Raw genomic sequence first — 22,296 nt, forward strand, 5'->3', positions numbered from 1 at the left:
GGGTCAAATTGCCCCACTTGCCGCACCTGACTTGGGCGAAATTGTAATTATGGAGCCGTTTTATAATCCCCAAAAGGCAGGCAGGCATCCCCATCTCAGCCAGGACCGCCCACAAGGTTTGCCGAGGGACTAAGTCAAAAGCTGCTTTGAGATCGATGAAGATAAGGTAGAGGCTGCCACCCTCTACCCTCACGGTTTTCCAATAAAGAAGTTGTAATCGGAAAAGTTGGTCCAAATGATTTCAATATGACACTAGGTAGTGTGAATTGTAATTTGCCTCAGCAGGGAACTATTGAGGCTGACCAAACAATGTTGCTGTGGACCACCTTAGAGATACACACTCAAGTCCTAACACAGACGTGCTGAGCCTGCCACCGGCTTCTAGTCCCCATGTGTTAGTATTGGCTGGTGTTCCCAACCTTGCTGAGGGACAGAGGGAATCCTGGCTACGTAAACAAAGGTTTCCACCCCTCTTCAATGAATGAAATCATTATGGCGAGGAGAGTAGGGTGGGTTGGCCACTCGGATAAGAACATCAACCGTGACTGCATTGTCCTTAATTTTTGTAGACCACATACGGTTCGTCATTTACTTAGTACTCAAGAGCAATCTTTTTCACAACATACCGACATTTGCACACTCTCTTTAGGTTATTTTTATAAACCACCAGTTACATCGTTTAGGGATGCTCATGTAACACCCTTGGCAGCAAATAGGTTCCACGCACTTTCCAACTTGGATGCTCAAGACTGAACCACCGTTGCCGACTAATTAACAGGCCTATGTGGAGTATCATTCAGATATCGTACTCCCATCTTCTAATGATAAATTGGCTCCAACTATGGTAAACATGGGAGCCAACCTGATCATCCTAAGTTGGAACATGGCGGGGCTTCAATCCAGGCTTGGAGAACAAGATTGGTTGCGTATAGTGAAGGAACAAGACGTAGTCATGTTCCAGGAGACCTGGGCCACCGACGATATTCATATCGAAGGGTTCCATTCTTTTAGTATAGTAGCCCCCAGCCCTAAATTGGGAAGACCATCAGGGGGGCTATTCATTGGGATTAATGTGGCTGCTGGCGGCAGTTTTAAGGTTCTCCCAACTAATAGTAGAAACTATCAAGTTGTCTTTTTTAAAAGGAAGGTTTGTTTAGATTTGGTACATTTTTATAACAATGACTTTTACTCTGTTCCCAACAGGAACTTTATTGGGCTTTTTGACTTTATTTCTAACTTAGATAGTCAGCGAAACATGGAGGGACCTACTGGGATTCTTTTGGGAGGAGATTTCAATGCTATAATTAATGGCGTGGCGCACGGTAAAGGAACAAGTAATCCTGGGCCCTCGTCCCGTAGGGGAGCAGAGTTAAACTTGTTTCTAAAATCAAACAACTTGACTAATGTTATGGATTTGGTGAGCAGCCCTAATACCACTAATAAAAAAGTACCAACATTTAGGGGAAGGGGTTGCTCGTCAACCATTGATTTTATTTTGATTTCTCCCTGCCTTGAAGATCAACTAATGGCCGCTGAAGTAATTGCAACGGATTATGGGGATCATAACCCCATTAAATTAGTGCTGAGCTCTGCACCTCGGCCTGTGTTTTCCCTCGAATGCGGAGCAAAAAATCTTATACCTTCAACTGATAACCTGAGATTAGTTTGGAAGGGCGTTAACAGCGGTGAACTTTTTAAAACGTTAGTTAGAGGTAACATGCATCTTATTAATTCCTGCTTGTCACTAGATACTGCACATACTAAGGTAGTTCAAGATTTTTCAAAACTGTGCCTAGCTATCAAAACACTCCTGTCGAAACCCGCCTCATTGGCAGTAAACAATCCCAGATGGTGCGACAGTGAGTGCACATGGGCCAATAGAAATCTTCGCAGGGCACTGTCACTTAACCCGAGGTGTGCTACAGACGTACAATCGGCAAGGAGGGAATATGACATAGTAATCCGGAAAAGGAAGGGAACCCTCCTAAATGAACGCTGGGAAACCCTATCCCAGGCTGCAAGTACAAAAAAGGGCAACATTTTTTGGTCCGCAGTAAGGGAGCTTGGATCGATGGGTCAGTTACTAACTGTAGAGAACAATGAGAGAGCTAGGGAGGCGTAGGGTGCGTCCATATCCCCTGTATATACATCAGTTTTATCAAAGTTGGACGAACCCAAATATGTTGGTACGATCACTGTCAGACAGTGCTTGGGAACCCACTAGGTAAGTTAAAAGACCCCTCACACACCAACCTAGTTGGTGTCATGCTTCATCATTGGGGTCCCAACCGGGTGGCCGAATGCCCCCCGGTTGTGCTACAACGCCTGACTACAGCGGAGCTGGTGTGGTGCAAGGGTGTGATGTAGTGAAGGTTTAAAAATATCTCTGAGAATCCTTGCCGTGGGAAGTTTATTGTTGGCGGCTCAGGATATGCTAAAAATAAAATTATGTGGTGCAACTAAGAAAGAAATTAGTTTCTAATAGTTGTATGTGTTGTAGGTCTACATGTTTCAGCCCTCATCGGGATATCAGGGGCTTTCGTCAGGACCAGTGAGTGCAGTGAGTGGCAAAGTGAAAGGTGCCACGGGAGAAGGCTCTGGACGGTCCCAGAATTACTCCCTTTTGCCAACGCCCTACTTGAAATAAGGGGTATGGATCGTTCCAATAAGATCCCTTGGCTCTCCAAAATTAAATCACTTCTTACTGAGATGGGGATGAGGGACTTATGGGTGTCTCCCGAGTCGGCTGTATTCCCAATGAAATTACTGTATAAAGCAGCCTTCTGGAATTTGATCAAAAACCGGAGGCACTCCATCACGGGTGGTTCCCCACTGACAAGAGCTTTTCTGGATTTTAAAGACGACCCCCGGATGGAAGGCTACTGGGACCCGATCACGAAACCTAGAGACCGCAGGTTGTTTCATCAATTTCGAGTAGAAACACTCCCGCTCAGGCAATTCACCTGCAATTGGTCAACTGGTAAGGGAGACAAGTGTCCATTTTGCGTAGACCTTGTTGAAAATATTGACCATCTTTTATAAGTTTGCCCTGCCTACCGTTTACCCAGAAGTGTGTGGCTTAAACCCTTGTGTAGAAACTTGGGTACGAACTCAGCATTGATCGCTAAAAGGTTACTGAAAAATGGCGGCGACTCCACTATTATAAATGGGGTGGCAAAGTTCCTGAGCTGGTCCTGGGCAATTCGCGAAAGAGAAGGAGGGTGATGCTTCTTAGCCAAGGTCTTATTCAGGATTGTATTTTTTACTTGCCTAAAAATTGATGTACGTTTATATGCATAGCCCTTGGATTCACGAGTTCATTCCCTAGTACCTTGCTAGTATATTGCTATGCACTTATGCACTTTCGTTCGCGTTTTCCTGGCCCGTCATTGGGAATGCTTTGTGTGTCCTTCATTTTATAATACTATATAATGTTTGTATTTTATAATATACCAGGTTTTAGCTTATTGGTATGAGTCCAGTAACTCTTATACAGGGACTCTGCTTTTTTGCACATTGTATTTTACAAAGTTCTTATATTGTTGTTTTTTTAGATTGGTCATTGGGACTGATACCAGGAATACTTTAGCCCTTTGTTTTTTTTTTTAAACTGTGTCATTGATATGTATTGTTGTTTAATGTGATCACTTTTAAGGCATTAAGTTGTCGAATAAATTATTCTTGACAGACTGAATTTCAACAAGGAGCGTAGAAATATGGAAATTAATGTCAAATTCTCCAGTTGGCATCGTAATTTACCATGATATTGGTGTATCAGCTGAATCTTTGCGGATTCTACGGAGAATCTGTAGTTTGGTGAAGATTTCGCCCATAGTGTTTAATACACACGTTTCAGTGATCACTACATATGTACCTACTCACATAACTAATAACCACTCACCTTATAAGACCTACACCACTTCACCACCAATCCCTGAAGGGTCTCCTCTGCAACAAGCTACCTGTGCACAGATATTGCGCATCCGCCACAAGTGCACACACATGGGCATATGTGTTCACATGCAACCAGCTCAGAGTATTTTACCCCAACTGCGCAAAAGCAGACCCATTCTTAAAAGGCAGACACTAGAGGTTAGCACTCCCAGTCCATTAGAACACTGCTTACAATGAGTGAGTGAGATTCAGGTCTTGAGACTCACATACGATAGAAGTCCATTACCCGATAAATCTAAACGTGAAAAATCCAGGGCGATTAAATGATCGGACCCCTTTTCTCATCTGTCGCTATACTGGAATGCAACCTGAATCCTTATTGGTCTTGATTCGCTTACATGGCTGGATAGGGATTGCCATCTCGATTTTACCCAAACAAGAGAGGTGGCTGATTGAGTGGTAGGTCGCAAGGATATCTGACTGGCTTGGACTTCATCAAAGGTGGGAAGACGTGCCTGGCAATGACAGTGTCAGCAAAGATGCCTTGGGTGAATGAAGGGGGTGGTTAGGTTCAGTAGTGTCACAAGTGTGTCACTATTGATGACAGGCGGGTATTTTTGTATGGCGTGGTCTGCAGGGAATTTTTAATTTTGAGAGGTTACCAACTATCACAGTCTTAACATGTTGTATGTGGTATCACCAGGATGGCAGTTGGTGAGTTGTCATGGTTGTGTTTACTGGTTTTGTCAATATTCTGCTGGAAGTAGCCGCAAATCACACTGCATTTGAATGTGGAGTGCTCTATAGGGAATTGAGGTGGGGATACACCGTGGCAGATGGCCTTGAAGAAAGTTCAGCATTTTCTGAAGGCTACATTGATGGTGTGGGTGTAGCATGTGGTCTTGGCTTCAGTGAGGCGTCCCATAGAGGATTTGGCTTAGAATCATATTAAGTGCTTGTAAGACCTCAAAATATTCCTGAATATTCTGCTTCTTTCTCTTGCCTTTGCATGGCATGTCTGTTGTCCTGGGAAGGTTTTCGGAGTAGCAAGGGGCTGTTTGTTTGAATTTAGTTAGGCATATCTGCATGGACTGGTGCAAAAACCTGCTATGGCATGTGGTTAACCGTTTCAAGTTAGGCACCAACACCTGCAAAGGGGTTAAATATGTGTGAAAAGTTGGCCTGGTATATGCTGGTCACTAGATAAAGTGGCCATCTTGCACCAGTACAATTCGACTCTAATGGTAGATGGGTTTAAGACAACCTTTTAAAGAAAGCTATCCTAGTGGTAGCTGTGGAGAGCAGCTTTCAGGCTAAGTCTCAGAGGAATGTAAAGCAGCTTGTTTTACCTTATAATCTCTTGAATCACTAAATGAAAGGACGCCACACAGGTATATATATAAAATATATATGTGTTTATTACTAGACACACTCTACTAATCTCTTCATGAGATTAAAAGTCAAGGACATATGCACAAATCAACATTTCACACCAAATCAAGCACTTGTATGGCTGGGGCCCTAGGGGCGTACCAGACCATATACTAAAAAAGAGGTACAAGAAGAACGACTTGAGAAGGCCTAAGGTCTTCAGAAGTGCTGGGGTCTCACTAAAACACCCAAGGCAGGTAAGTAAAGGACCCACGGGAGACGCCTGCAGTGTGAGAACACAGTCGTGGATCCTAAAAGACTTCAATGGAGCAAGTCGCGGTTGGAATTTTAAAGTTTTAGGATACTTCGGGAGAGTCTACAAGCAAGTCACTTACAGGGTAAGTAGTTCTAGAGCAAACACACACAGGAGCACCGGAGTACTCTAGTTACCTCACCCAGGGAAGCCGGGTGCATAGGTGTCTTTTGGTGTCGGGTTGCGGCGTCGTTTTCAATGGGAGCCAAAGAAGACTTGCTGCTTGTGAAGACAGGAGAAGTGTCCGGTGGAATCCAAGGCTGGACTCTGAAGAAAGAAGACCTGAAAGCAGTGGAGACAGTGTTCAAAGTCACTTGCCAATGACCCGGGGCCAGGAAGCTGGATGCCCACAGAAGTCGGGTGATTTCAGGTGATCACGGGTGTCTTGACTCTTCAGCCACGAGGTCCAGGAGGAGTCGACGACTACCAGGAGCTGGATTCGGAGTGTCCCACAAAGTCTGCAGCTTACTGAGGTGTCGGCAACCGGATTGGAGCCAACAAGCCTTGGCAATAGCAAGTCTCGTGGAAAGTGAAGAAAGTCAGCGGTGCAGACCAGCAAGGTCTAAGGGACTCACCCAGCGAGGGTAAGTCAGGGCAGAACTGGAGCAACCAGGGGAGCCCTTTGGTTCTGTAGAAACGTCTTCAGGGGACCTACAAGCCAACCGGCAAGGGATTGTGAGGACGCCTCATGAGGATTCACTTCACAGGAGCCCACGGTCACTCGGGACGAGGTAGGCCTCTGATGTTCGAGGGAAATCCTGCTAGAGGCTTGGGCCACACGTGGTCCAAAGCACAAGTTCGTAGAACGTCGTGAAGGGGTTGCACTCCACAATAGTGCACGGTACCCGGGTATTGCTGTTCCTCGTCACTCGTGCGGTCCACTCGCCTCAGCTTCGCTGGGGACTCACAATGGCTGTCGAGAAGTCAGGAAATCCACTTCCGGGGCTGCAGGGACTTCGGACTCTGGCGGGAGCGGGAAAGTTTGCGACCGTTGATGGAAAGTTTTGGTACCTGCCAAGCAGGGGAGTCACTCCTCTTCAGTCTTCCAAAGGTAGTGGAACGTCGAAGGTCCAAGATTCGTCTTCCGAGCGTCGTCCAGGGATATCTAGTTTGCAATGGCAAGGGTTCCCTAACTTATACTAGAAGGAAGGGAGGAACTAGCTCTATGACCACTCCTATGCGAGGGTCATGGGAGTGGGTGGCTACCCCCACTTCCCTTTGTCCAGTTTCGCGCCATAGCAGGGGCTGGCAGCCCCTGAACCGGTTTGAGCTTGCATATGCAGAGGAGCCTACAGCTCCCCCAGTGCAGGACCTTCAAAGCACTCTAGGAGTGCATCCACCTAGCCCCAATACACTAAATCCTGTCTGGAAGGTGGTTCCACCTCCCTGTGACAGGATGCCTATTGTTGGGCCTCCTCCACTGCGAGTTTCGGTCAGCAGCAGCAGGGCAGCCCAGTGTCTGTGCTGGTGGCATCCATTTTGTGATGCCTGGCCTCTTCAGGATTCTACTGTGTTTCCACAGTGGGTACATGTCTATCCCTCTAGAAGGGTGGGATCATACTCCCACACCAGTTACTGGTGTGGAGGTATGATTCCAAAGCGCTTGACACCAAACATGACACGTTTTGATGCAGCCATCCCAAAGTTAGCATTTACCACTAGGTTATAATGCACTTAAGAGTATATGGTTTAACCGCATCCACAAACCGCTACAGAGAATGGACTCTGAGAGCTGCAGAGGGGCCCTGCTCAGGCAGAGGCAACCCCTCACATGGAAACCAAGCACCCTGCTCTCAGGATCGATAGGGCCTGCCTTAGGGGTGACTGATAGGTTTATATGTGTGTGTAAGGTGAGATATAGGGAACCTATACCTCAGTGAGAAGTGCTAACACTACCTCACCCAGGATGCAGTAGCAGGCCTGTGGTGTAAAATTTAGTCTGCTTCCCAGGGGTGGCATAATACATGCTTCAGCCCCTGGTAGGCCTGTGAAGTACCTATGCACTTGTACCTAAGGTACCATATACTAGGGGCTCATAAGGTACCACAGTATCCAATCACTAGTGCATCTAATATGCACTCCAAGTTGTTTAGAGAGAACAGAGAGGCTGGGGCCCTGATTAGCAGGGACCCAGCCAGACTATAGCCAGAAACCAGTTTAAACATCAGAAAAAAAGTGGGGGCAACATAAGTGAAGAACCTACTCTCCTACAATATGTGAGCAGTGAGTATTGATGGGGTTATTTTTAAAGTAGAGGAATTCCTGTTTGGAGAGCATCAGCTAACCACAGTGAGAATCTGGTGTGCAGAAAATGTATTCTAAGATGACTAGGTCCAGTGTATTGTTTTGGGCGTGACTGGAAGAAGCAATCTTTTAGTGGATGTTAAAAGTGTGAAAAGGGAATTACTACTAGTACCCATTAAGAGGGAAATGGGGGAAGATGGTGACACTAATCTTGTAAGATTCATTATCACATTTAACTGTACATCAGCACAGGTCCATAATATCTTGAAATAAAACGGGAACATCGTGAAATGTGCAGAAACTCAAACTAGGAAAATCGGAGTTAACTCAATCACAGAGGAAAGCTGGGTCTTTAAAAGATGTTGGTAAAGAATCAATTTTGCAAACAAGGAGCAAACACAGCTGGGCAAGAAACCGAGCATTTGCTATGTTTGAGCTGTAAGACATTCAAGAAACAAAATATAGTATCTGTTGCGAAAGACTTATAAATACTGTTTTAAAAAAAAATATCAGTTGCAATACACCTTATACAGTATATGTTCTTGAGTGTTGATGTCGAAAATCGTTCGTGGTGGTAACGTCTTTCCCACATCGAAATTAATTTGAGTATAGAAGGGCCCTTCAAAAGAGTACAAAAGATACCCAGTTCCTAGGCACTATAAGCAATGTCATACCAGCGACTGCAATAAGCTTGTGTCCTTTGTGTTTATACAATGGAAAAACAGGGGGGTGGGGGGGGGGCAAAGAAACTGTAAAAACTTGTGTCACACTATATCCTACTTTTCAATACCCAGTAGCCATATGGTTTAAATACCGATTAAGAGATTCAAATACATCTATTGTAGAAGCATGAGCTGAAATAAGTTATCTTTTCCTGCTTTAATTTGTAAATACTGTATGTAGTCAAGGATTTAGAAAGTGTATTAAGTGCAAGGTTTGACTGTATGGAGTAAATACATCTTACTACAATACGCGGTTTGATAAAAGTCCCATTAAAAATCAGAGGAGCGTATACGCGTAAAACAGAATACCAGTCTACATGTTAGAATTTCCATGTAAACTACAATACGTAGACAGCACAATACATCAAGTGCTACAACACGTGAGAGCAATAAAGAATAGAGACAAAACTTATCCTACAGCAAGAGATTTCGAAGAGTTACACAACAGCATAGACAGAAAACTAAGATACTATGTTATCGACTACATACCTAGAAGTGGTAGAAGGGGCAATAGGAAAAAGAGCTGAGAAAGCTAGAGTCCACATATGTCATGAAAGTACACAGTAAAATTGTCACAGGATTGAACATGGATAAAGAGTTGCAGACACACTTATAACAACCCGTAGCAGTTTCCACATCAAATAGTAGGTGTAACACTCTTAACTGTAAGAAAGTCCCTACGAATTAATAAAAGCATACCTACAGCATACCTACAGCACGTATAACAAGGAGATACTGTGTAAATTTCATATCAAAGTTTGATAGCGGTAGAGTAATTGCCCACTGGGACTGGATTGGAAGTACCTGAACAGATTAAAAGAAGTCATAAGATTAATGTATATAACCGGTAACAGTATGTTGGAAGAAAATTAAATGAATGTATATCTTTATATCTTTATGTGCAGCTGTCGGCACTGAAAAATTTAATTTACCTGTATTGTCACCGTTAAGATGCAAGTCTTTTTATGAACTGTTATACTAGCAGCACTGTTGTATTTCTTTCATGTTTACACTCCAAGCGAGCATGTAAGCACTAAAGAACATGAAATTGGTACTGCATAATTATTCAATTGTCACTGTCAACTTAAAATTATTTTGATGTATTGTTACACGAGTAACGAGTATTTTTTTTTAATGTTTACGCTCTAAACTGACACGTGAGCACTTTACACGTGTCATCAAAATGGCGGCCTCCCGATGTGAACAAGGCCAAAGCGCGACAGAAATGCATTAGCTGCTGCATTTCCATTAAACTTTGCTTTGGAAAGATACTTTGTGTGCAGGTATCTGGCTTTGCGTACTGTGTGAATGGAATTTAGAGAATTGTTACAGGGAGCTGATCCGGTTTAGAGCCTACGACCTCCCTTTGTTAGGCGCACCGCAGCAGACAGCAAATCTTCAGGCGATTTTTTACATATACATATTTATACGTATACACACACTTCCATACATATATATATATGTATGTATGTGTATACATACATAACAAAGGCTACAGGGATGTTATAGTAAGTTTCACAAATTACACACACAAAACCACAGAAATTCAGCAGTTATAGTGCGAGTTATCTCAAGAAACGTATAGTTTCTTACCTATCGGTGTAGTTTTGCAGCTTGAAGACTGTCTGGATTCACTATGCTCCGCATTATTCCGCTATCTAGTGGTTGGGTCCGGAATTGTAGTATTTCTTATCTTTTTTTTTTTTTTTTTCGTGCCCAGGTGGGCGTCGACATACCACCATTTGGTGTCCTTCGTGACGTCGACGCGCTTCCTCCGGAAGCTCCCACCTTTGGTCGCCATCTTCGGATTCTTTTTTCTCTTTCTTGTGCTACTTTTCTTATCTAACCTTGTAAAATCTTTTCACCTTCTGCCCCCCTTTATACTCCGTTCTCATCTTTCTGGCGGACGAGGGTGGGTTCGCTAGTGAATCCAGAAAGTCTTCAAGCTGCAAAACTACACCGACAGGTAAGAAACTATACGTTTTGCAGTGTGAATCTTTCTGGATTCACTATGCTGTGCATAGACTTTGTAGCGGTTTGTCCTTATAGTGGTGGTTGGGTGGAAGATGAGCATTGGTTACTGAAAATGTGTTGCAAGACCTTCTGTCCCACTTGCGCTTTTTTGTTCATTTGGATATCCACACAGTAGTGCTTAGTGAACGTGTGCACTGAAGACCATGTAGCCGCTTGGCAAATGTCTTGAATTGGTGTGTTTGCTTGAAACGCAATTGTTGCTCCTGTCTTCCTTGTTGAGTGAGCATGAGCTGCTCCTTGTAATGGTTGATCTGCCTGTTTGTGGCAGAGCAGTATGGTTTGTGCAATCCATCGTGCAATGGTATTTTTGGTAACTGGTCGTCCCAAAACAACTGCTGGCAAAGGATACAAAAAAATGCTTTGTTTTCCTGCACTCCTTTGTCCTTTCCATATAGCGCATCACTGCCCTCCTGGCGTCCAGTGTGAGTAAGGCCCTCTCTGTGATTGTGGAGGGTTTTTGGAAAAAACTCGGTATTTTAATTGTCTGATTGATGTGGAACTTAGACACAACCTTTGGCATCAAATTCGGGTCTGTTCTCATGACAATCCTATCTCTGTATTTGCATGTAGGGTTCTTGGAGCGTTAGCGCTTGTAATTCACTCACTCTTCGCAGTGATGTGATAGCTACTAGGAAGGCTGTCTTTAGCGTGAGCATATGAAGTGTAACTTTGTGAATAGGCTCAAATGGTGGCTTCATCAGTTGTGTTAGCGCTACATTGAGGTTCCATGCTGGTGCAGGCATTCTTCTTGGAGGTGCGATCCTTTTTGCTCCATCTAGGAATCTTTTTACCACCTGTGAGGTTAAGAAACTCTTCCCTGTTTCTCCTCTTGTGTAAGCCACAATTGCTGCTAAGTGGACCCTTAGGGATGTGTAGCTTAGTTTATTCTGCAGTAGATGCGTTAAGTATCTTAGTACTGTTGATTCCTTAGTAATCCTCGTTCGCAGTTTCTCCCAACTGCACCATTCGGTGAATCTTTTCCACTTTGCTACGTAGCACGTTCTTGTGGTAGGTCTCCTTGCCTCTCTGAGTACCACCATCGTGCTTGCCGGTAGTTTGAGGTGTGCGAACTCTAGGTCCTCAGGAGCCATGCAGCTAGGCTAAGGATTTCTGGCTCTGGGTGTAGAACTCTTCCGTTTTGCATCGTTAGCAGGTCCTTCCTGGCGGGGAACCTGTGTGCGTGCGTTTGTGACATCTCCATGATTTGTGAGAACCATGTTTGTCTGGCCCACTGGGGTGCTATCAGGATGAGCGTCATGTTGCTGAACCTGCACTTGTTCAGTACCCTGTGTAGTAGCGGTATCGGTGGAAAAGCGTAGGCAAATGTCCCTGACCACCTTATCCATAGCGCATTCCCCAGGGACTGTTTGCATGGTAATCTGGATGCGAAGTTTTGGCATTTTGGTGTGTTGCTAATAGGTCTATTTGCGGGGTTCCCCATTTGTGGAATACCTTCTGGATTTCTTGTTGGTTGATCTCCCATTTGTGGGATGCGGACATCTGTCTGCTGAGCCAGCCTGCTTCTACATTGTCCTTCCCTGGTAGATGTATTGCCAACAGGTCTATTTCCCTGGGGATTGCCCATCTCCATATTTCCTGCGCTAGCAGGGAAAGTGTCGCAGATTGTGTCCCTCCTTGCTTGTTGATGTAGAACATGGTAGTTGTATTGTTTGTTTGTATCAATACTCTGTGTCCGTACAGCAGTTTCTGAAAGGCTTTTAAGGCTAGGAATACTGTCTTGTGTTCTAAGTAGTTGATGTGCTTTATTGCATTGCTAAGTTCTTCTGGTTCCACCACGCTATTTCTTGCTGTACTGTCTGCGTGACAACCACTAGATCCACCCGAATCCGTCGCTTGTGACCATTGCTGCTGGATCCATTCTTGGAATGGTCTCATGTGTAGACGGATATTTGGTACCAAATGTATGAATGATGCCATCATCCCCATCAGTTTGCTCACTGTCCTCACTGTCAGAGCTTGCCAATTGCGGTAAAGACGCATCTCTTTGCATATTGCCAGAGTCCTCTTTGCACATAAAATCACCGTGCTCAGTATGGTGTTGATCTCTGCTCCTAAGAATATCTTCAGTTGTTCTGGTTCTATTGATGTTTTCTCCCAATGGATCGAAAACCCCAGTTGGGCAAGCGTCTGTATCACTATCTCTATGTGCCTTTTGCACTTGTGGTATGAGCTTGCTTTTACCAGCCAGTCGTCGAGGTATGGGTATACATGTATTCCCTTCCTTCTTAAGTGTGCTGCTACTGCTGCCAGACATTTTGTGAAGACCATTGGTGCAGATTTTAGTCCGAAAGCCAGTACTGTGAACTGGTAGTGAGTTTTGTTGATTATAAACCTGAGGAGGTGTTTCTGTTTGCTGTTGATGGGGATGTGCAAGTAGGCGTCCTTTAAGTCGATAGTTGCAATGTAATCTCCTTCTTGTAGTTGAGGTATGACCTCTTGGAGCGAGGTCATTTTGAACCTTTGAGTCTTTATGAACCTGTTTAGGAATCGGAGGTCTAGAATTGGACGTAATGTTCCGTCTACCTTTGGTAGGAGGAAGTAGGTTGAATATACCCCCTTGTTCCGTTGTTTTTGTGGTACCATTTATATGGCTCTTTTCTTTAGCAGTTCTCTTGCTTCCTGCATCAAGTGTGTCCACTCTTTTGTTGAGCGCACTCTGACCCTTGGTCTTCTGTTTGGCAGTGGCCTTTCCAGGTCTATACAGTACCCGTATTGTATGAGGTTTAATATCCATTTGTCTGATGTTATTTACCTCCACTCCTGGAGGAAGTGTCTTAATCTGCCTCCTACTGGTGTTGCCTGTTGGAGGAACTGTTGAAGGTTTTGATTTTTTGCTTGTCTTTGCCTGGACTCTTTCTGCACTTCCTGAGGTCTTATCCGGGTGTGCATTGGTTTTGCTGGTGAGTCACTTTGCTGCGGGAGGCTGACTCCACCTCTGGCCGTTACCCCTTCCTCGGCCGTGCCCTCGGGGCTGGTACTGCCAGTTCTGCTATTGCTGCCCCTGCTGCTGTCCCTGGTTACCTCCTTGGTAATCTTGCTGGGAGGTTTGGTGTGGTGGCACAGGTTGATGATTTCCTCTGCCTGTTGGCCTCCTGGAAGGTGTTCCTCTTCTCATATCTCGAAACTGCAGTGCCCCCATGAACCTTGCTGTTTTGTTATCTTTTTTCAGCTGGTTCAATTTGTCATCAACTGGTGCTCTGAACAGTTTTTCCCCCTTGAAGGGTGAGTTGAGGATGTTGTTTTGGACTTCATTTTTGAAACCCGAAATCCTTATCCAGGCATGCCTCCTTTCTGTGATCCCCAGCATCATCTGCCTGCTAGATGTCTCCACTGCGTCTAGGGCCGACTTTAAACTTGTATTAGCCATGTTCTTCCCCTCTTCTACCAGGTGGCTTGCCCTTCTCTGGTATTGCTCTGGTACGTGCTTGAGGAGTTCTCCCACATCTTCCCAGTTCTGGTATGCGTGTGTTGATGAGTGCATTAGAACTGGCGATGCACCATTGTATAGCTGCACTCCTTTCCATCTTCCTACCTATCAGGTCCATCCTCTTGCTTTCTTTGTCTGGTAGTGGGCCTGAGTTTGTGGGTATATTTACTCTTTTCCGAGCCATGGATGTGATGATAGAGTCTGCTGCTACTGACCCTCTAATGTACATGGGGTCTTTTGATGAATGTTTATATTTTTTCTCTGCTTGTGGCGTCACTGCTCTACACATGGCAGGCTCCAGGCTCCTTGAATGCCCCCTTCCCCTGGTCCAGAACACTTGGGAGCATGGGCCGGAACTGGCTTCTAGTCTGGGATGGCAACAAGGTCTCCAAGAGGAAGCAAGATTGTTTTTTTTCTTCTAGCTGCACTCCATATGTGTCTGCAGCCCTTTAGATGACTTGGTTGTAGATCCCTATGTCGTCCGGCGGCGAAGGCCTCGACGGATATGATTCTACACCCTCTTCCGGGGATTCTGCGTCCAAATCATGCCACGGCAAGTCCTGAGTCTAAGAGGACGTCGAGTCTTGGTAAGTTTGCTAGTCTTCCTCCCCTTCGGCGCCCCCGTAGTACAGGTCTTCTTCCTGTTCCTCTCCAGGTTCAGGTGTGTTCGGCGGTTGGAAATCCCGACGCACCCTTCTGTTTCGGTCGTGGCTTTCGAAGGTATGCTGTAGAATTTGATCTTTTCGTCTAAGTCTTTCTTGCGTTGCAAGATGTTCGACATTTCGGCCTCGAACATTTTCCTTTTCTTTTCCATCTCGGCCGCGTGATCGGCTTCGAGGGACCCGACTTTCCTTTTCACAGTTGTCGATGCCGAAGACTAAACCATTTTCGGGCCTTCGCCTTTCGACGTCGAGGCCTCTCTTTCGTGGCTGCTCTTCAGCGCCTTTCCCTGGTCTTGGGATTTCGCCGTCTGGGGGTCCTTCTCAGAGGATCCGACGGTCTGCTTGTCCCTGAATGCAGTAGTCTACGTCGAGTGCTTAGACGGCCCTGCTCCTTTCGAGGACTTTGGCTCGCTTTTGCGAGTATCAGTGGAGTGCTTGAGGTTCGATGACTCTCTTACCTCCTTTGACGTTTTCTTTTTGACCTTGACGACCAAGACGTCCTCTGGTCCCTCTGCTATGTTGTCTTCCTCTCCGCTGGAGAGTCCCAAATCTCGGAGCGATGGGGTTGTCCCCTGCATGTTGTCGTTTTCTCTTCTCTGCCTCTCCCTTACTCTGAGGGTCTTCGGGGTGAACGCTGCACAGGCGTTGCAGTCCTCCCTTCGATGGTCGAGCGGCAGGCAGATTGCAGACCGGGTGTTGGTCCTTTTGCGCGTACTTGTGGTGGCAGTTTGCACAGAATTTAAATGGAGTTTTGTCCATTACCGTGCCCATGGACCCCCCACTGTAGGTGCATTCTCCATTGAAATGTCGAATTCTTCGATGTTCTCACTTCTGTCGTCGACCTTCTAACTTACTTGATCTCCCGTGTCTTCCCCGGTGATATATTCTAAAGTTTTCTTATATTTTCGTCGATTCTTCTCTCCAAAGTTCTTGGAGCTCCTTCACTGTTGATCCGGACCCAACGGCCGAAAAAAGAATCTGAAGATGGCGACCAAAGGTGGGAGCTTCCGGAGGAAGTGCGTAGACGTCACGAAGGACACCAAATGGTGGTAGGTCGACACCCACCTGGGCCACGAAAGAAAAAAAAAAAAAAAAAGAATACTACAATTCCGGACCCAACCACTAGATGGCGGAATAATGCACAGCATAGTGAATCAAGAAAGATTCACGCTGCAAAATTATAACTCGTGCCCTAAGGTAGCCATAACTCACGCCCTCACCAGGGTCAAATATTTTATTTTAGTTGGGGTGGTCCCTCCCCAAGCCGATTTTTTTTGTGGTGAGCGCTGGTGTCGGGTCTCCATCCCAGAGTCATAAACCCGCCCTTGGGATTTACCGTTTTAAATTAACAAAACCATTGAAATTCACCAGTTGTAGTTTTTTCAAGTAGCTATAGTCTAGGATTTAAAGTAACTTTAACTCGTGCTCTTGCCATGCAATTAATTACCTCACATATTACACGACTCAAGACATGTTCAGTATGTAATCTACTTGTCACAATGGCTTTCTTCTCTTAATGCTTTACGAAATTAGGTACTCAAAGTAATCGCAAGAAACATTTCACAACTCTACAAAAGGCAAGAACTGTCAATATATTATTGTATGCCAACTATGGACAAAGTTTTAGAAAGCGGTCACACACAACAATTAGAAGTCAAAACGCATGTGGAAATGCATTGGGTGAAAGTTTTGCTATAAATAGGTATGTTAGATGGATTGTACTTCTTTTGGAGGAATATGAGCTGCATAACTTTTAATAACGCAAGTAATTGACTTTTTCGGGGAATAGCAGGTATACTCACAAACACAGTACAAAATAAAAGTACATATTTCAAATCCTGCTACCTGAAACCATGCCAGGCTAGTACAGTAATGAATGCATTTTATAAGCATTCGGCCATTCGCTCAAAATAGTGACATTTTATCATCATGTGACATACTTTTTTAGACCAATTTCATTATAATATGAAGCACGCACATTTGTTATTCCTTTCTGCTACAATTATATATCATAGGTTTTTTTTAAATAACGTGCAATGCTCAAACATTTTAAGAAAATATACTAAATAGCGAAATATATTATTTTCTGTATTTAACATTTTTAATCCATTAGTACAGTACAGGGGACAATGATTTCAAAATAATAAAACTGAAATCAGCGGTTCCGGATGAAAGAAATCTCTGTTTTAAGATTTTTTCCCCCCACTTTTTTTTGGTCTTTTCCTTATGGATTCATTCATGTTCTAATTATTTTAAGAAAAAATGTTCATGCATTTCTATTGTTTTTGCACAATAATATACACGTAAAGCATAACAATACTTTTCATTGAATCCATTTTGTTAAACACACATTAGGATTTTACTGAATTTGGAAAGGTACCCTAAGATATCTACGCACAGTGAATGTCAGTCTTCATTGAAAGTTGCCAGGTGAGCATCTCTGGAAAGAGGTCTGCCACAGCAGTGTATACCTCGCACTAAAACAACATGCAGAGGACCTGGTTCTGGAGCGGAGGAGGCAGTCGAGTTCTACAAGTGCAGAGCTGTGGATCCATCTAGTTCGTGGCGGGATCATAAGCAGGAGTAAGATGAATTGGATTACTCTTCCAATTTCAGCTCGACCCTCACTCACACCTAAGCTATGAAGTCTTCCTGCTCAGTGGAAACGAGGGGTGCTTTTAACAAGGACCTTGGGCCAAAGGTAGATGGAGATAGACTGGAACGGCTGCAGGTACTGGCTACATGCAAGAGCAGTTACGAGTTTACATTTGCGCTTTGCTGTTAATCTGCACAGACACCGGTCCAACCGCAAACAACCCATTCCCAGGTTTGATATAAAGAGCTGGCATTCCCTAAGCATCTATCTGTACAAATCGGCAAAACGCGAGAATCAAGGAACCATATTTATTGAACAATGAGGTGTTCAGCACTCTGCTGCATCACAGCTAGCCTACATACATACATACACAGTACTACTAGCATTTAACTGAGGTGCTGCCCTTAGAAACAAGTGGTATTGGCTCTTCCTGTGCAAAGTTACGGAGTAGATCCATCATTTAAACTGTGTTGGAAGGACAGTTCTCGAAACACTTGTGCTGACAATACAGTTACGAAAGCTTTATCTGCAGATTATACATCTTTACATTATGCTCTAGATCTGTAGTCAGACACATAAAAACGCTTATTAAGACGAGCAAGATACTCACAAAAAGTCCATCACCTGCAAACAGTACTGCACTGGAGTCCCCATTTCGCTGAAATGCTACTTGATGCATTTTTCCCTCCCACATTCTGTGGAACACACCACTATCTTTAGACAACAGCGCAGGAGTGGTCTATCTGTGCATGTACAACAGACAGCCCAAGCATATTCTTATCCTGCAAGCAGCTACACCACAGATGGCTTCGTGCGCAGAACACACCAACTAACGTGAAACGCATTAACCCCAAATGACAACTAAACGTTTCAACTAAAGGATACCCACATCCACACTGAACTTTAAGAATTAAGAATCAACAGGTTCTCAAGCTGCACATCTCTCCTCCTTTACCCACAAATTGTGTTTTTTTGGTCAAAGCATGGAATGGTGAAACGTGCCATCACTGCATTAACATATATATAAAAATTAAAAAAAGCCAAACACCCGAGCAATAGCCAGTGGTTAGACTTCTCACAAGCATTCTGCCATCACTTTTTGTGCGTTTGATTTAGCACTCTAAGCGGACAAACGCATGCCCACAAGTGGGTCCAATGCGCACTGTACCACTGGAACCAAGCTACACCCAACTGAAAATGCCCAAGCACAGCCAAACTGATCTTCGGCAACTTGTGCTCCATTTCAGGGCGAATCGTGCCAGGGAGTTTAGGCAGAACTGATCCTATTGGAGCAGGATCAGGACCGCATTGCATATGGCTGGGTCCAAACTGAGGAAGTGCTGAGGAAAACAACGGGTTGCAATGCTACTCCGAGCGATTGCCAATGGTTAGACCAATCGCAAGCATTCCTACTGCCACCTTTTGTGTGTTTAAAATATGACCCGCTCTTCCAGAAGACAGAGCAACTTAGAATACCAGTCTGTTCAATTTCGTCACAACAATTAAGGAAAATTCAATCCTAACTTCCAACTTTTTTTTTTTGTGGTAATTATCAAGATACTAAGACCCAAACACCGAAATCGCATCAGCATTCAACATAAGGAATATAGGGTCACTGTTCACGATTTCCCCTCTGCCGGCATGCAATGCAAAGACTTAAGCGCAAACATTATCTATTTAATCTGCAGCCTAGTAATGACCCAAGCAAGCTTGTTCTCGACGACCCATCAACCTCCCAAGGACCAGTGCCCATAAAAAGCAAGACAGCTCCACATACGCTAATAGCCATACCTCTATGGAAGTCCACTATCCGACAAAACCTCTGAAATCAAGCAAGTAATTTACACATCATCTAAAATAATACGTATAAGCACTGGTCATCTCTAGGGATGTGCGAAATTGAGTTTTTGTCGAACTAAACAAAATGTTCTTATAATTTCATTAAATGAATGACATTCATTTTGTGTTATCCTGAATTAAATGCATTCGTGCAGGCAGACCTCACATTCATAAGTTACACAAGAAACTGGCAAGGAAAATGGCTCAAGGATAAATGCCTAACATTTTACGCGTTTTTAACAGGTCAAATTCAAGACATTTTCAGCTCAAATGTCATTGTGTTTAAAGGCATAATATACATTTCACCCATCCCTAATCAACTCCTACTTGGAATACTGGTGATCTCTAATATATGCCTTTTCTGTAATCAGAAAGCTCGACTAAAAGTAATCCGAGTCACACTGCAGCTGCGAAAATGAACACAGGAAATTTAGTCATATTAAACTGCTATAACTATTCAGCCTCGAATGGCCACCTACCCAAAGGCAGCTATATAGTCCGATCAGCATGCATTCATCTTTAGTTGTTCAACTCAACACACCAACCCAGTGACTAATTTGTGCCAGTGTTTGCTGGTACAAAGAACTAGCACTTAATTCTGAGCACTGGGGGCGTGCTTGCATTCAGCCCATCAGATGGTGACGCTGTAATGTGCTCTACTTGGTAGTAGACATGATCACCATAGGCGGCCTTTGTCTCAGGTGAACATGAGCAAGGTACCAGATAAGGAGGCTCTGACATGGCAGCACGAGGCTCTGTCCCTGCAGCGGCACCTGGCTGAGGCTGGCAAGATGACCCTGAAGCTGAAGCAGTCCAGCTTTATTAAGGAGACCCACAGGTTCGCGATCACAAGATGGGGACCAGAAACTGCAGCCTTCAGGGCAACAACTGCGAGATGCAGGTGCTCTGCAGCTTCCTGCAAAAGGACCTGAAGAAGGGCCTGAAATGGGAAGGGCAGTGGTTTAGAGTCCACCGGAGGTAACTGAAAAAGCTGACTTTTTTTTTTTTAACAGCATGCACTGCTAGAGGACAAGCTGGATACCGAGGAGCTGTTGCTGCGACTGGGCTAGAAGCGTGGCAGAGCAGGCCTCTAACCCTCCATCAATAGACATGCCAGCCTCACTATCCTCAACAGGGCAACTCTAGTGGCTGAAAGGGCAGAGGGGGTAGGGGCAAGGACCAAAGTCTCTGTCTTCTAGCCTCTTTGTCCCAATGTACTCCCTTTGCCCGCCCTCACAACATATCTGGCTCCACAGAAGCACTGCTGATTCTGCCCAGGCTTGTCCGGCCTACATTTACCGTAACTGGCAGTGTGGATGGGGACTGCAACTACTGTAAGGCTTCCCTATGGATCCACCAGAATGTAAAACAAATTCATAGTGGATCAATAAGGAAAATGTTACTTACGCTGTAAGCATTATTTCATGGCGTGTAGTGCTGTAAATTCATATGCTCTCCATTCTTCTGCCATCTAGTGCTGGAATCGGACATTTGCAACTTGTTTTCCTTCATAGAAGTCTTTAGTCTCCTCTGTATGCTTGCACTGCACATAGGCACCGACACCATGTAGATTGTTTTTCGCCCAGCAAGTGAGATTAGTATGGAATGGTCGAAGAAAGGGAGCAATGTGCACTGTTAAAGAATTAGGTATAGACCCAACCAATACTTAAAATAAGCACAGCTGCGACACGCTTGGTAGGCAGACGGCTTGGGGAAGCTGGATATGCTGGAGTACTCCTCTCTCTCGGGCAGACTGCTCCTAGAGGAATTGCATTCGAAGGCGATCTCCCTCACCTATAAGAACACTCAATATGCAGGACACACTGGTTAAGCAGAGTTCTTTTGGGGGGGTGGGGGGAGGGGGGGGGGGGAGGACTTTGAGCGCAAACTCAAAGATGTGGATTGGGAGGCAGCTCTAATGCACCCAAGAGAGGTCGCCATAAAGTCCTGGTTGCACTTGATACAACTTAAAACACTGCATCAAGTTTACTATGATAGGGCCGCATCCTCGGATTGTCTGCAGCGTGGGGTGAGACGGGGTACATTCATCAATCTGCTTTGGAGCTGCCTAGTCATTCAGGTATATTGGTCACAGGTGGTGGGGTAGCTCAGCAGAATGTTGGGGTAATACATCCCTCTTGAGCACAAGTATGTCCGATTGGGGGTCCCAGGCGATGTAGATGTCCAGAGGGCGAACCTCCTCTCTTGCAACTTGGGGCTTCTAGTAGCCAAGCGTGATGTGGTGCATCACGGGGGTGCTCCTGCACGCCAGACTATGGGAGAACGGAGGTCAGGGATGGACCTCTACATGACGGTTGAAAAGGTTACCTATTAAAGTAGAGGTTGCCCAAGCACGTTTCTCATGGTCTGGGGGAGTTAGTTAAAACATTAAGACATACAGTTCCTAGCCGATGTGGCAGATGCTCTGACCCACTGAGGGGTGGGGGTGTGGCGGGGGACTTCTGGTGAGGAATATACGGAGATCTCTCTCAGGGGCTGGAGGCATCCTTGGTAGAAAGACACTTCTCAGACCCTCCAGGATTTCGCGATTTCGCGATTTCGCGGTTTGCCGCGAAATCGGCACTTTTGTAAAAATGCCGCGATTTTTACTAAAGTGCCCGCGAAATCGGCACTTTTGTAAAAATGCCGCAATTTTTACAAAAGTGCGTGCAAAATCGGAAATGTACAACCCATCTCTAGAAAGTGAAAAGTAAATTTCTACACCTGTGCCTGTGACAAGCTGACTGTGATTTATGATCTTGCTACAAGATATCTTTTAAAGGCAGTGCAGCTGTAAGCTTCCTTTGTATGATGCCTGGGAAGAGGGCAGACACCGGGAAACTGTGAGAAGGTCGATTCTGAGTGGTTCCCTCTCAAAAATGAAAATGCAAACCTGCTATAGCAATCATTTTGATGCATATGAAGCCACCTGTAAAGCAATCTGCTAGTATTGAGTACAACTGGAAATAGGAAAATCTACAGTAAAAAGTGTTTTGTGGTTGCAGCAAAATAGTGCAGAACCTTTGCAATCCAACCCATGCTATCGATCGTCATATTTGCACCTCCATCTGTTTTTGATCTTATAAGGGTAAGTAGTGGCAAGAAGTTAATCGTCTTGATGTCACTTGTTGGCACACTTTTAACTGGGTGCTCCAGGTGCAGAACGGACAGTG

General features: G+C 44.8%; 1 protein-coding gene across 6 annotated transcripts in view; it reads right to left on the reverse strand.

The window, feature by feature from the left end:
- The window catches only part of ITSN1 (intersectin 1), a 1,732,490-nt gene that overhangs the window by 1,330,322 nt on the left and 379,872 nt on the right, over positions 1 to 22,296 (reverse strand). The gene's annotated exons all lie outside the window — the stretch shown is intronic.

This window comes from Triturus cristatus, chromosome 8 (genome assembly GCF_964204655.1).
Source record: "Triturus cristatus chromosome 8, aTriCri1.1, whole genome shotgun sequence".
Lineage (NCBI taxonomy): Eukaryota > Metazoa > Chordata > Amphibia > Caudata > Salamandridae > Triturus > Triturus cristatus.